The sequence below is a fragment of the Pseudophryne corroboree genome, chromosome 2, assembly GCF_028390025.1.
Source record: "Pseudophryne corroboree isolate aPseCor3 chromosome 2, aPseCor3.hap2, whole genome shotgun sequence".
In the NCBI taxonomy this organism is placed as follows: domain Eukaryota; kingdom Metazoa; phylum Chordata; class Amphibia; order Anura; family Myobatrachidae; genus Pseudophryne; species Pseudophryne corroboree.
In genome coordinates this window covers 887,952,695-887,969,279 of record NC_086445.1, presented here as the reverse complement: position 1 = coordinate 887,969,279, position 16,585 = coordinate 887,952,695, and the positions used below count along the sequence as shown (strand labels likewise).

General features: G+C 40.8%; 1 protein-coding gene and 2 pseudogenes across 1 annotated transcript in view; 1 reads left to right on the top strand and 2 right to left on the bottom strand.

Annotated features, from left to right (window-relative positions):
* Window positions 1-16,585, bottom strand: part of PITPNM3 (PITPNM family member 3) — a 1,226,694-nt gene that overhangs the window by 373,355 nt on the left and 836,754 nt on the right. The gene's annotated exons all lie outside the window — the stretch shown is intronic.
* On the bottom strand, window positions 2,851-2,969 carry LOC135051833 (5S ribosomal RNA; annotated as a pseudogene).
* LOC135051832 (5S ribosomal RNA) lies at window positions 10,962-11,080 on the top strand (annotated as a pseudogene).

Sequence of the window (16,585 nt, the reverse complement as noted above, 5' to 3'; positions counted from 1 at the left end):
GGAATCTGCATCACCTGACCACTGTCGTGTCCATAACATCTTCTGGCAGTTATGGACATCGCGTTTATTCATGATGCCAGAGTGCAAATATCCCTCTGTGCATCTCGCATATATAGAAATGCTCTATAGTCAATAAAATACTGTCCCTGTCAAGGGTATCAATATTTTTAGTCAGGGAATCCGACCAAGCCACCCTAGCTCTGCACATCCAGGCTGAGGCGATCGCTGGCCGCAGTATAACACCAGTATGTGTGTATATACTTTTTATTATATTTTCCAGCCTTGTCAGCTGGTCCTTGAGGACGGCCCTATCTATAGACGGTACCGCCACTTGGTTTGATAAGCGTGTGAGCGCCTTATCCACCTTAAGGGGTGTTTCCCAACGCGCCCTAACTTCTGGCGGGAAAGGGTATACCGCCCATAATTTTCTATCGGGGGGAACCCACGCATCATCACACACTTTATTTAATTTATCTGATTCAGGAAAAACTATGGTAGTTTTTTCACATCCCACATAATACCCTCTTTTGTGGTACTTGTAGTATCAGAAATACGTAACACCTCCTTCATTGCCTTTAACGTGTGGCCCTAATAAGGAATACGTTTGTTTATTCACCGTCGACACTGGATTCAGTGTCCCTGTCTGTGTCTGTGTCGACCGACTAAAGTAAACGGGCGTTTTAAAACCCTTGACGGTGTTTTTGAGACGTCTGGACCGTACTAATTGTTTGTCGGCCGTCTCATGTCGTCAACCGACCTTGCAGCGTGTTGACATTATCACGTAATTTCCTAAATAAGCCATCCATTCCGGTGTCGACTCCCTAGAGAGTGACATCACCATTACAGGCAATTGCTCCGCCTCCTCACCAACATCGTCCTCCTACCTGTCGACACACACGTACCGACACACAGCACACACACAGGGAATGCTCTGATAGAGGACAGGACCCACTAGCCCTTTGGAGAGACAGAGGGAGAGTTTGCCAGCACACACCAAAAACGCTATAATTATATAGGGACAACCTTATATAAGTGTTTTCCCTTATAGCATCTTAATATATATATAAGCATATCGCCAAATTAGTGCCCCCCCTCTCTGTTTTAACCCTGTTTCTGTAGTGCAGTGCAGGGGAGAGCCTGGGAGCCTTCCCTCCAGCCTTTCTGTGAGGGAAAATGGCGCTGTGTGCTGAGGAGATAGGCCCCGCCCCTTTTTCGGCGGCCTCGTCTCCCGCTCTTAACGGATTCTGGCAGGGGTTAAATATCTCCATATAGCCTCCGGAGGCTATATGTGAGGTATTTTTAGCCAAAATAGGTATTCATTTGCCTCCCAGGGCGCCCCCCTCCCAGCGCCCTGCACCCTCAGTGACTGCCGTGTGAAGTGTGCTGAGAGGAAAATGGCGCACAGCTGCAGTGCTGTGCGCTACCTTTAGAAGACTGAGGAGTCTTCTGCCGCCGATTCTGGACCTCTTCTTACTTCAGCATCTGCAAGGGGGCCGGCGGCAAGGCTCCGGTGACCATCCAGGCTGTACCTGTGATCGTCCCTCTGGAGCTGATGTCCAGTAGCCAAGAAGCCAATCCATCCTGCACGCAGGTGAGTTCACTTCTTCTCCCCTAAGTCCCTCGTTGCAGTGATCCTGTTGCCAGCAGGACTCACTGTAAAATAAAAAACCTAAGCTAAACTTTCCTAAGCAGCTCTTTAGGAGAGCCACCTAGATTGCACCCTTCTCGGCCGGGCACAAAATCTAACTGGCTTGGAGGGGGGTCATGGGGGGAGGAGCCAGTGCACACCACCTGATCCTAAAGCTTTACTTTTTGTGCCCTGTCTCCTGCGGAGCCGCTATTCCCCATGGTCCTTTCAGGAACCCCAGCATCCACTAGGACGATAGAGAAATGCTTTTTTGTAAAGTCGCTGTTGTTTCACAGAGGGACTTATAAGAAAACTATGTTTGTTATATATGCATATACATGGTTTTTATGAGAGAAGAAGCATAATTAGGTTGTAGTTATACACGGATAGGGATATATATGTTATGTATGCATACACATGGTTTTTATGAGTGAAGAAGAAAAATTAGATAGAAGTTATATACGGATTGGAATATATATGAATATAAGTATTATACTGAAATAGGGGAAGAAAATAGTAATTGTATTAAATGTCTATATAGAGGATGTTCTAAGTTCCTAGTGTTATTTATGATAGGTCTGTGATGCATGTTCAAGTCTATTTGGGTATGATATTTAAAGGGAGTTTGGGTTACATAGGTGAACAGTACAGTGATGTTACAGCAAGCATTATATAGTACTGCTATGGTGTTTAAGGGGAGTGTGTTGGGTGTCCAGATAAGTGGCATCCCGAATAACAATTTAAAGTTTTTGGATGGTATCTAGGAAAGATGTTAATATCTAAACGGACATTATAATAGCGTCATGGGAAGTGGTCCATAGTACTGGAATTATTTATAACAGGTGCATGTCACGTATTGAGATGTGGTACCTATGAAATATTTTTAAATGGTGTAGTTATGGAAATGAGTGATGAAAATTGATTAACATGCAGATGCTTATAAGTGTGAATGGGGAGTATTCAACTGGATGTTCCTTGGAGTCTTACTTTGATATTTGTTTTTCTTGTAGTTAATTTATAAGGAGTGTTTACTCTTCTTTGTTTGGTCGTGAGTTTTTAGATTGTTCCTTATTCTTTTTTGTTTTTGGTTCGTGGGTATTTTCTTCTTATTCTTTGGTTCTTCTTAGTTCGAATCTGATTGTTTTTCTTGGTTGATTGGTCTTTAAACCACTTGTGTCCCAGGTAGGCTGTCAGACATCGTCACCAGGGTTTTGCTAGAAGTAATATTACTGCACCTAAGGTTCATAGATGGTCTCCCATTCTATTACTTGTTAGGCCCAAACCTCTTTACTTCCGAGTTCGGAATGGGATCGGGTGGTTTGTGGATGGTATGGCAGTATTTATTCACTTTTTTGCAGTCCTGGTGGTGTGACTAAACCTAGTGGGTGTTTTTGTGGCATCGGTTAATCTCCCAAAAAACTGCTGAGTTCAAAGTCGATATTTAGACCCTTCGGTGTCAGGGTTTGCATGTTATAAATCCACTTTGTTTCCTCTCTTGACATGGTTCTGATGTAGTCCCCACCTCGCCAGGGTATGGTGACTTTTTTAATTGCTATGAAGTTTAGAAGGCTTCCATCATGGTTATGGGTTTTTTTGAAGTGATCTGAGACGCTGTGTGTTTCTACTTCGTTGTCAATATTTCTTAGATGTTCGTTTATCCTTGTTTTTAGGCTTCTTGTGGTTCGTCCTATATATTGTAGATTGCATGGACAGGTTAGTAAGTATATTACTCCTGTTGTGTCGCAGGTCATTTTTTCTTTTATCTTGAAAATTTCTTTGGTTTCATTCGATCTAAAGTTATTTGTTGGTTTGGTGCTTCTCTGTTTGCATGTTTTGCATGCTTTGCATCTTGTACAGTGATAGAATCCTGGTGTTGTATCGTTTATCCAAGTCCTTTCTTTTTCCTTTTTTTCTTCGGGTATAAAGCTGGATACTATTTCTTGTTTTATATTTGGTGCTTTCCTATAAATTAATCTTGGGCGGTCTTGTATATATTCCTTGATTTCTTCATCACGTTTGAGTAGATGCCAGTTCTTATTGATAATTCTTTCAAAGTATTTGTGCTGACTGTTGTAGTTGGTGATGAAAGTTACTTCTGTCGCTTCCTGGTTGTTTTTCTCTTTATATTTGAGGAGGTCTTCCCTTTTTGTTTCTTTTGCTGCTTCTATAGCTTTATGGACGGTGTCTTTGTCGTAGTTTCTTTCTAGAAACTTCTTTTCTAGTGTCGAAATTTGGTCTTCAAAGGTGATGTTTGTGGAACAATTCCTCTTAAATCTTTTGAATTGCCCCCCAGGTATTCCTCTCAACCAGTTTTTATGGTGGTTGCTGGTTGCTGGTATGTAGTTGTTGCAGTCCACCGGCTTGTTAAAGGTTTTTGTCTGTATTGTTTTGTTTTCGATGTAGATTGTTAAATCCAGAAAGTTAATTGTTTTGAAACTGTGTGTTTCTGTGAATTCCAAGTTCAGGTTATTGCAATTGATATGTTTTGAGAATTCTATGAGTTTGTTGAGTGGTCCTGTCCAGATGACTATGATGTCATCGATATAGCGTTTCCAAAGTGCTATGTGCTCTAGTAGGCTGTTGTTTTTCCAAATGTAGTCTTCTTCCCACTGTGCCATAAATAGATTCGCGTAACTCGGTGCGAATTTCGTGCCCATAGCGGTCCCGCGGACCTGTCTGTAGTGGGTCTTGTTATACCAGAATATGTTGTGGTTGAGAATGAATTGGATACCTTCTACCACGAATTGTATCTGTTCTTCCGGTAGGTCTGACTGGTTTTCTAGGATTCGTGTGATGGCTTCACATCCTTTCTGATGGTCTATGCATGTGTATAGTGATTTTACGTCATAAGTTAATAGGATGTAGTTGTCCTCCCATTTTATTTCATCTAGTAATTTCAATATTTGAGTGGTGTCTCTGAGGTAGCTTTTTTGTGTGGTTGCGGTTTCTTGTAATATGTTGTCTATGTATTCAGATAAGTGGGTAGTGAGTGATCCGATTCCTGATACTATGGGTCGTCCTGGTGGGTTGATGATATCCTTATGAATTTTTGGTAAAAAATAGAAGACTGGCATCCTTGGGTTAGTTTGTTGGAGAAAGGCGTTTTCTTTTTTATTTAGGATTCCTTTCGAGTTCCCTTTCTTTATCAGTGTTACATATTCTTTTTTGTATAGTTCAATTGGATTATTCGTGAGTTCTTCGTAGGTGTCTTTGTCGGCTAGGAGTCTCATAGCTTCCTGATGGTATTTTTCTTTGTCCAAAATCACAATTCCTCCTCCCTTGTCTGCAGGTTTTATTACTATTTGTTTGTTCTCTTTCAGTTCTTTAAGTCCTTTTCTTTCATCGTTTGTGAGGTTGAGGGTTTGTTTATTCCTAGATGGGTTGATGTGGAGACTTTCAAGATCCCGTTCCACACATTTTTCAAATGCTTCGAGAAAGGGTCCTTTGATATGTTTTGGGTAGAATTTTGATTTTTCTTTCAGGTTGGTGTGTTTGTATTCATCTGTGTTGTTTTCGTCTATATTCGGCTCGCCTTGACCTTTCCTGTTTCTCTTAAAGAATTTTTTCAGGGTTAGTTTCCTCATAAAGCAGTGTAAATCTATGAATGATTGGAATTTATTTAGTTTATTGGATGGTGCAAATTTCAGTCCTTTCCTAAGGAGGCTTCTCTGTGCATGGGTGAGTTTGTGTTTACTTAAGTTATAAATGCCTAGGGATTTTTCTTCTTCTTCTTCAAAGATTTTTCCATGTTTGTTTTTCTTTGTTTTTCTCTTGGTTTTTCCTCCTCTTGTTCCTCTTCTGATGTTTCTGTGTCTGGGCACTTCCTTTTTATCATACTTATTTTGTTTTGATCTTCTTTCTTTGTTGAGTCTGGTAGAAATTCTTCTTCCTGCATTACTTCTAAAAAAATCTCCAAATTTTCTTCTGGGTCATTTATTTCCTTTCGTGAGAGTTTCTCAAGAAGTTCTTTTGTTTTTTGTTCTTCTTGTCTCATTGCTTCAGCCATTCCTTTTCTATAATTTTCCCTTATTTTATCATATTGTGGTTCATCTGTGTAACTGAACTGTGCTCTGTTATATGGTTGATATATTCTGTCTTCTGCTGTGCTCCTCGGTGTTTGTTTGATAAGCGGTGATTTGTAGTTGTTTGGCGTATTTCCATAGTAGCCCTGATTCCTCTGTGGTCCTCTTTGTTGTTCCTGATGGTGTTGTATCCTGAAGTTTCTATTATATGTGTTATATCTTCTCTGTGTGTATTGGTAACTTTGATTGTATTGATAGTTTTGGTGATTCTTAGCTTGTCTGTTCCCATCGGTTTCTCTGTTATACTGCTGTTGTGAATTCCTATGTTTTGCCCAATCTCTCTGTTTATTTTGGTAGTCGTTCTTGTCTCTTCTAAATTTCCTTTTCTTGATTGATATAACTTCGTTTTCTAGTTTGTGTAGTTTGTTTCTTGTGGTATTTTCTAGAGTTTTGTAGTCTTCCATGTGCTCTAGAGGTTCTATCTTAGTTTTAATGTAAGAGATTTCTTTCCTGATTTTTTCCATAGATTTTTCCCTATCTTCAATGATAAGTTCCATTAGTTTGAAGGAACACTGGTCTAGGGCTAGGTCCCATTTATCTTGTAAGTTTTGTTCGTGTGGAATGAAGGTGGGGTATTTAAAAAGTCTTAGACCCCTGGGCACAATGCGGTGCTCAATGTATTTCTTCAGTGTATTGCTATCCCACCATTGTTTTGTCTCTTGGTTAAAAAGTTTCTCTAATTTGAGATAATATGAACAGAAATTATCTTCTTCCACAAATGAGTCTGTTTCTTCCGTGTTGGATTCATTACAGAAAATGTTTTCTAGTTTTTCTAGTCTTTGTTCTTTATTTGTATCCATTACTAGGTTTGCTGCAGTGCACTGAAAAGAGCTTGTTCGTTTCTGTGTAGTTGGGGATGTGCTCTGCGCTCCCTAAAAATGTTTACTTGTGTGTTTTGTATAGCCGAGCGGCCCAGGTTGGATTAGGAAACTCTTTTCGTTTGTTTCCTGGTTTTACAGAGTCTGCGGGGAGGGGGACCAACCTTTGGCGCTACAGGTTTTGAACTTAGGGATAGTGATTTGTTCGTAATGGAACACAATTTTCGGCAGATAATACAGTGGGTGTACAATATATATGGATGTGATGGAAATATATAAAGGCAATAGGGTGTCTATGGGTGTGATAATGGGTGTGTGTAATATATATAGGTGTGACAAAAATATATACGGAGGCAATGGGATGTATATGGGTGTGATGAATATATATGGAAGCAATGGAATGTGTCCAGATAAAAATTGTTTATTAGGTGAAAAATGTATTTAAAGAGTTTTTGACAATATTCCTTAATAAAATTAGAAAAAGAAGGTAAATATGTTCAGTGTGGTTCTATTACATAATAAACATATGCAGCACATCAATTAAAAATAAATATAAGAAAATATAAATAAAAATTATGGAATAGAATAAAAAAATATATATAGAATAAAAATAAAAATAAAATTATATATAACCAGACTTTAAATCTAATGTTAATCGATACGTGATCATTTACACTTTGCTTTTGATCATAGAGACCGGTCTCTTCTACTTTAGAGTGTTATAGGGTTATTATAGTGTGGGTCACGGCAGAGCTGTCTGTGTCCACAAAAAGGTCCGGTTTATAGTAAGTTCCTGTTGCTCCGAAAAAGGCAGTTTGTAATGGCAATGGTTTTCAGGTGAAAGTGTGTCACGGGTTGCTTACGTGTCTTCGCCCTTTTCAGGGCTGGGGAGTCCGTGGGTGTCCTATGCTGCTGCAGGTGTCCTTTTTCTTTTTTCCTTCCTCCGTATCCGCGGTTTGTTACAGGCGCCTGTAACTCCGGTTCCTTTGATGTTACCTCGTTTTATCTCAAATTAGAGAAACTTTTTAACCAAGAGACAAAACAATGGTGGGATAGCAATACACTGAAGAAATACATTGAGCACCGCATTGTGCCCAGGGGTCTAAGACTTTTTAAATACCCCACCTTCATTCCACACGAACAAAACTTACAAGATAAATGGGACCTAGCCCTAGACCAGTGTTCCTTCAAACTAATGGAACTTATCATTGAAGATAGGGAAAAATCTATGGAAAAAATCAGGAAAGAAATCTCTTACATTAAAACTAAGATAGAACCTCTAGAGCACATGGAAGACTACAAAACTCTAGAAAATACCACAAGAAACAAACTACACAAACTAGAAAACGAAGTTATATCAATCAAGAAAAGGAAATTTAGAAGAGACAAGAACGACTACCAAAATAAACAGAGAGATTGGGCAAAACATAGGAATTCACAACAGCAGTATAACAGAGAAACCGATGGGAACAGACAAGCTAAGAATCACCAAAACTATCAATACAATCAAAGTTACCAATACACACAGAGAAGATATAACACATATAATAGAAACTTCAGGATACAACACCATCAGGAACAACAAAGAGGACCACAGAGGAATCAGGGCTACTATGGAAATACGCCAAACAACTACAAATCACCGCTTATCAAACAAACACCGAGGAGCACAGCAGAAGACAGAATATATCAACCATATAACAGAGCACAGTTCAGTTACACAGATGAACCACAATATGATAAAATAAGGGAAAATTATAGAAAAGGAATGGCTGAAGCAATGAGACAAGAAGAACAAAAAACAAAAGAACTTCTTGAGAAACTCTCACGAAAGGAAATAAATGACCCAGAAGAAAATTTGGAGATTTTTTTAGAAGTAATACAGGAAGAAGAATTTCTACCAGACTCAACAAAGAAAGAAGATCAAAACAAAATAAGTATGATAAAAAGGAAGTGCCCAGACACAGAAACATCAGAAGAGGAACAAGAGGAGGAAAAACCAAGAGAAAAACAAAGAAAAACAAACATGGAAAAATCTTTGAAGAAGAAGAAGAAAAATCCCTAGGCATTTATAACTTAAGTAAACACAAACTCACCCATGCACAGAGAAGCCTCCTTAGGAAAGGACTGAAATTTGCACCATCCAATAAACTAAATAAATTCCAATCATTCATAGATTTACACTGCTTTATGAGGAAACTAACCCTGAAAAAATTATTTAAGAGAAACAGGAAAGGTCAAGGCGAGCCGAATATAGACGAAAACAACACAGATGAATACAAACACACCAACCTGAAAGAAAAATCAAAATTCTACCAAAAACATATCAAAGGACCCTTTCTCGAAGCATTTGAAAAATGTGTGGAACGGGATCTTGAAAGTCTCCACATCAACCCATCTAGGAATAAACAAACCCTCAACCTCACAAACGATGAAAGAAAAGGACTTAAAGAACTGAAAGAGAACAAACAAATAGTAATAAAACCTGCAGACAAGGGAGGAGGAATTGTGATTTTGGACAAAGAAAAATACCATCAGGAAGCTATGAGACTCCTAGCCGACAAAGACACCTACGAAGAACTCACGAATAATCCAATTGAACTATACAAAAAAGAATATGTAACACTGATAAAGAAAGGGAACACAAAAGGAATCCTAAATAAAAAAGAAAACGCCTTTCTCCAACAAACTAACCCAAGGATGCCAGTCTTCTATTTTTTACCAAAAATTCATAAGGATATCATCAACCCACCAGGACGACCCATAGTATCAGGAATCGGATCACTCACTACCCACTTATCTGAATACATAGACAACATATTACAAGAAACCGCAACCACACAAAAAAGCTACCTCAGAGACACCACTCAAATATTGAAATTACTAGATGAAATAAAATGGGAGGACAACTACATCCTATTAACTTATGACGTAAAATCACTATACACATGCATAGACCATCAGAAAGGATGTGAAGCCATCACACGAATCCTAGAAAACCAGTCAGACCTACCGGAAGAACAGATACAATTCGTGGTAGAAGGTATCCAATTCATTCTCAACCACAACATATTCTGGTATAACAAGACCCACTACAGACAGGTCCGCGGGACCGCTATGGGCACGAAATTCGCACCGAGTTACGCGAATCTATTTATGGCACAGTGGGAAGAAGACTACATTTGGAAAAACAACAGCCTACTAGAGCACATAGCACTTTGGAAACGCTATATCGATGACATCATAGTCATCTGGACAGGACCACTCAACAAACTCATAGAATTCTCAAAACATATCAATTGCAATAACCTGAACTTGGAATTCACAGAAACACACAGTTTCAAAACAATTAACTTTCTGGATTTAACAATCTACATCGAAAACAAAACAATACAGACAAAAACCTTTAACAAGCCGGTGGACTGCAACAACTACATACCAGCAACCAGCAACCACCATAAAAACTGGTTGAGAGGAATACCTGGGGGGCAATTCAAAAGATTTAAGAGGAATTGTTCCACAAACATCACCTTTGAAGACCAAATTTCGACACTAGAAAAGAAGTTTCTAGAAAGAAACTACGACAAAGACACCGTCCATAAAGCTATAGAAGTAGCAAAAGAAACAAAAAGGGAAGACCTCCTCAAATATAAAGAGAAAAACAACCAGGAAGCGACAGAAGTAACTTTCATCACCAACTACAACAGTCAGCACAAATACTTTGAAAGAATTATCAATAAGAACTGGCATCTACTCAAACGTGATGAAGAAATCAAGGAATATATACAAGACCGCCCAAGATTAATTTATAGGAAAGCACCAAATATAAAACAAGAAATAGTATCCAGCTTTATACCCGAAGAAAAAAAGGAAAAAGAAAGGACTTGGATAAACGATACAACACCAGGATTCTATCACTGTACAAGATGCAAAGCATGCAAAACATGCAAACAGAGAAGCACCAAACCAACAAATAACTTTAGATCGAATGAAACCAAAGAAATTTTCAAGATAAAAGAAAAAATGACCTGCGACACAACAGGAGTAATATACTTACTAACCTGTCCATGCAATCTACAATATATAGGACGAACCACAAGAAGCCTAAAAACAAGGATAAACGAACATCTAAGAAATATTGACAACGAAGTAGAAACACACAGCGTCTCAGATCACTTCAAAAAAACCCATAACCATGATGGAAGCCTTCTAAACTTCATAGCAATTAAAAAAAAGTCACCATACCCTGGCGAGGTGGGGACTACATCAGAACCATGTCAAGAGAGGAAACAAAGTGGATTTATAACATGCAAACCCTGACACCGAAGGGTCTAAATATCGACTTTGAACTCAGCAGTTTTTTGGGAGATTAACCGATGCCACAAAAACACCCACTAGGTTTAGTCACACCACCAGGACTGCAAAAAAGTGAATAAATACTGCCATACCATCCACAAACCACCCGATCCCATTCCGAACTCGGAAGTAAAGAGGTTTGGGCCTAACAAGTAATAGAATGGGAGACCATCTATGAACCTTAGGTGCAGTAATATTACTTCTAGCAAAACCCTGGTGACGATGTCTGACAGCCTACCTGGGACACAAGTGGTTTAAAGACCAATCAACCAAGAAAAACAATCAGATTCGAACTAAGAAGAACCAAAGAATAAGAAGAAAATACCCACGAACCAAAAACAAAAAAGAATAAGGAACAATCTAAAAACTCACGACCAAACAAAGAAGAGTAAACACTCCTTATAAATTAACTACAAGAAAAACAAATATCAAAGTAAGACTCCAAGGAACATCCAGTTGAATACTCCCCATTCACACTTATAAGCATCTGCATGTTAATCAATTTTCATCACTCATTTCCATAACTACACCATTTAAAAATATTTCATAGGTACCACATCTCAATACGTGACATACACCTGTTATAAATAATTCCAGTACTATGGACCACTTCCCATGACGCTATTATAATGTCCGTTTAGATATTAACATCTTTCCTAGATACCATCCAAAAACTTTAAATTGTTATTCGGGATGCCACTTATCTGGACACCCAACACACTCCCCTTAAACACCATAGCAGTACTATATAATGCTTGCTGTAACATCACTGTACTGTTCACCTATGTAACTCAAACTCCCTTTAAATATCATACCCAAATAGACTTGAACATGCATCACAGACCTATCATAAATAACACTAGGAACTTAGAACATCCTCTATATAGACATTTAATACAATTACTATTTTCTTCCCCTATTTCAGTATAATACTTATATTCATATATATTCCAATCCGTATATAACTTCTATCTAATTTTTCTTCTTCACTCATAAAAACCATGTGTATGCATACATAACATATATATCCCTATCCGTGTATAACTACAACCTAATTATGCTTCTTCTCTCATAAAAACCATGTATATGCATATATAACAAACATAGTTTTCTTATAAGTCCCTCTGTGAAACAACAGCGACTTTACAAAAAAGCATTTTAGACACTATGTTGCAGATGAATCGAATGTATCAGAAACTTACAATGTGTATTTTGTTACTATTTACTATCAGAAACTTGCAATGCGTATTCTGATACTATCTATGACAAGCTGAAGACGAAAACACGCTTGCCATATTATTAAACAAACCAAAGACAGGATAAGAAGAGAAACGGTTTTCACAATAGACGTGCTAATTGCACTGATTGAAAGGAAACTCTTTTGAACCAATCACAGCAGACTCAACCCTATCTAAATGAGCTTGAGGCACACACCAGCACACTGTCCCTGACGAAGCACGGCACCATTGGCCGAGTGAAACGCGTTGGACCACGCCCCCTCTTCTCACCCGAAACCCGGAGATCCCGACTTCCTGGAAGACGTCAACGAGGTAACATCAAAGGAACCGGAGTTACAGGCGCCTGTAACAAACCGCGGATACGGAGGAAGGAAAAAAGAAAAAGGACACCTGCAGCAGCATAGGACACCCACGGACTCCCCAGCCCTGAAAAGGGCGAAGACACGTAAGCAACCCGTGACACACTTTCACCTGAAAACCATTGCCATTACAAACTGCCTTTTTCGGAGCAACAGGAACTTACTATAAACCGGACCTTTTTGTGGACACAGACAGCTCTGCCGTGACCCACACTATAATAACCCTATAACACTCTAAAGTAGAAGAGACCGGTCTCTATGATCAAAAGCAAAGTGTAAATGATCACGTATCGATTAACATTAGATTTAAAGTCTGGTTATATATAATTTTATTTTTATTCTATATATATTTTTTTATTCTATTCCATAATTTTTATTTATATTTTCTTATATTTATTTTTAATTGATGTGCTGCATATGTTTATTATGTAATAGAACCACACTGAACATATTTGCCTTCTTTTTCTAATTTTATTAAGGAATATTGTCAAAAACTCTTTAAATACATTTTTCACCTAATAAACAATTTTTATCTGGACACATTCCATTGCCTCCATATATATTCATCACACCCATATACATCCCATTGCCTCCGTATATATTTTTGTCACACCTATATATATTACACACACCCATTATCACACCCATAGACACCCTATTGCCTTTATATATTTCCATCACACTCATATATATTGTACACACCCACTGTATTATCTGCCGAAAATTGTGTTCCATTACGAACAAATCACTATCCCTAAGTTCAAAACCTGTAGCGCCAAAGGTTGGTCCCCCTCCCCGCAGACAAATGTGCATGTGTCTACTCAAATGATCAGAAACAGACTCCATGAGGGTGGTATGAGGGCCCGACGCCCATAGGTGGGGGTTGTGCTTACAGCCCAACACCGTGCCGGACGTTTGGCATTTGCCAGAGAACACCAAGATTGGCAAATTCGCCACTGGCGCCCTGTGCTCTTCACAGATGAAAGCAGGTTCTCACTGAGCACATGTGACAGACGTGACAGAGTCTGGAGACGCTAAGGAGAATGTTCTGCTGCCTGCAACATCCTCCAGCATGACTGGTTTGGCAGTGGGTCAGTAATAGTGTGGGGTGGCATTTCTTTGGGGGGCCGCACAGCCCTCCATGTGCTCGCCAGAGGTAGCCCGACTGCCATTAGGTACTGAGATGAGATCCTCAAACCCCTTGTGAGACCATATGCTGGTGCGGTTGGCCCTGGGTTCCTCCTAATGCAGGACAATGCTAGACCTCATGTGGCTGGAATGTGTCAGCAGTTCCTGCAAGACAAAGGCACTGATGTTATGGACTGGCCCGGCCGTTCCCCAGACCTGAACCTAATTGAGCACATCTGGGACATCATGTCTCGCTCCATCCACCAATGCCACATTGCACCACAGACTGTCCAGGAGTTGGCGGCTGCTTTAGTCCAGGTCTGGGAGGAGATCCCTCAGGAGACCATCCGCCACCTCATCAGGAGCATGCCCAGGCATTGTAGGGAGGTCATACAGGCACGAGGAGGCCACAGACACTACTGAGCCTCATTTTGACTTGTTTTAAGGACATTACATCAAAGTTGGATCAGCCTGTAGTGTGTTTTTCCACTTTCATTTTGAGGGTGACTCCAAATCCAGACCTCCATGGGTTAATAAATTTGATTTCCATTAATAATTTTTGTGTGGTTTTGTTGTCAGCACATTCAACTATGTAAAGAACAAAGTATTTAATAAGAATATTTCATTCATTCAGATCTAGGATGTGTTATTTTAGTGTTCCCTTTATTTTTTTGAGCAGTGTATATTATATTATATGTGTGTGTGTGTGTGTGTGTGTGTGTGTGTGTGTGTGTGTGTGTGTGTGTGTGTGTGTGTGTGTGTGTGTGTGTATCATGATGTCGGCGCTCGGGATCCCGGCGGTCAGCATCCAAACGACGGGTTCCCGGCTGCAGAATGCCGGCAAAGGTGGTGGGGGTGGGGGGGGGTGTGCCACGGCTACTATTCCAACTCTATGGGTGTCATGCATGCCGACCGTTGGGATTGTGAGGGGGCGGGATGTAGGGGCATATGTGACTGGTGATAACTACATCCCATATATGTAGACAGACAGACAGACAGACAGACAGATAGATAGATAGATAGATAGATAGATAGATAGGGCCTGATTTAGAGGTAGACTTAATTGCAGTCACAATTGCATTTTAGTAAATTTGCGGGGATAGTTTGATCAATGCCATATTTCAGTATACCTATAATGGAAGCTGTTTGAATGTATTACCATGACAACCACAAATTTCAGTATGTGATAGGTCGGGAACGCAGCCCGGCTAGCTGGCCGGAAGTGATGTTTTACCGGAGGCATGCTGGGACCGGATGTGGGTTCCACCGTGGGCTGGATGCGTTCCAGAGAGGGGACTTCTGGGAGCGGGACGCAGGCATGACCGTACACAGGTGAGCAGTGTTTGTACACAGGTGTTGTGATTTAGGAGGCTGTTGGTGGGCGCTCCAGCACATATAAGCAGGTATGTTTAGTTCACTTTGGCTGCCCCAGAGGAAGACATCTTCTTCTTTGGAGGCAGAGAGAGAATGCTGTACAGCCACTTTGTGTGTAATCCACAATCAGAGCAGCCAGGGAGCATCTTTCACTGCCTGCCTCTCAACATTATGCACAGATCTCGCATGAATGGCTGTCAGCATGCTGATTGGTTGATGGCTAGCCACCAATCAGAGTGCAGGCAGACATTAACTTTATACAGGTTGAGTATCCCTTATCCAAAATGCTTGGGACCAGAAGTATTTTGGATATCGGATTTTTCCGTATTTTGGAATAATTGCATACCATAATGAGATTTCTCTATCGTCCTAGTGGATGCTGGGGTTCCTGAAAGGACCATGGGGAATAGCGGCTCCGCAGGAGACAGGGCACAAAAAGTAAAGCTTTAGGATCAGGTGGTGTGCACTGGCTCCTCCCCCTATGACCCTCCTCCAAGCCTGTTAGATTTTTGTGCCCGGCCGAGAAGGGTGCAATCTAGGTGGCTCTCCTAAAGAGCTGCTTAGGAAAGTTTAGCTTAGGTTTTTTATTTTACAGTGAGTCCTGCTGGCAACAGGATCACTGCAACGAGGGACTTAGGGGAGAAGAAGTGAACTCACCTGCGTGCAGGATGGATTGGCTTCTTGGCTACTGGACATCAGCTCCAGAGGGACGATCACAGGTACAGCCTGGATGGTCACCGGAGCCTTGCCGCCGGCCCCCTTGCAGATGCTGAAGTAAGAAGAGGTCCAGAATCGGCGGCAGAAGACTCCTCAGTCTTCTAAAGGTAGCGCACAGCACTGCAGCTGTGCGCCATTTTCCTCTCAGCACACTTCACACGGCAGTCACTGAGGGTGCAGGGCGCTGGGAGGGGGGCGCCCTGGGAGGCAAATGAATACCTATTTTGGCTAAAAATACCTCACATATAGCCTCCGGAGGCTATATGGAGATATTTAACCCCTGCCAGAATCCGTTAAGAGCGGGAGACGAGGCCGCCGAAAAAGGGGCGGGGCCTATCTCCTCAGCACACAGCGCCATTTTCCCTCACAGAAAGGCTGGAGGGAAGGCTCCCAGGCTCTCCCCTGCACTGCACTACAGAAACAGGGTTAAAACAGAGAGGGGGGGCACTAATTTGGCGATATGCTTATATATATATTAAGATGCTATAAGGGAAAACACTTATATAAGGTTGTCCCTATATAATTATAGCGTTTTTGGTGTGTGCTGGCAAACTCTCCCTCTGTCTCTCCAAAGGGCTAGTGGGTCCTGTCCTCTATCAGAGCATTCCCTGTGTGTGTGCTGTGTGTCGGTACGTGTGTGTCGACAGGTAGGAGGACGATGTTGGTGAGGAGGCGGAGCAATTGCCTGTAATGGTGATGTCACTCTCTAGGGAGTCGACACCGGAATGGATGGCTTATTTAGGAAATTACGTGATAATGTCAACACGCTGCAAGGTCGGTTGACGACATGAGACGGCCGACAAACAATTAGTACGGTCCAGACGTCTCAAAAACACCGTCAAGGGTTTTAAAACGCCCGTTTACTTTAGTCGGTCGACACAGACAC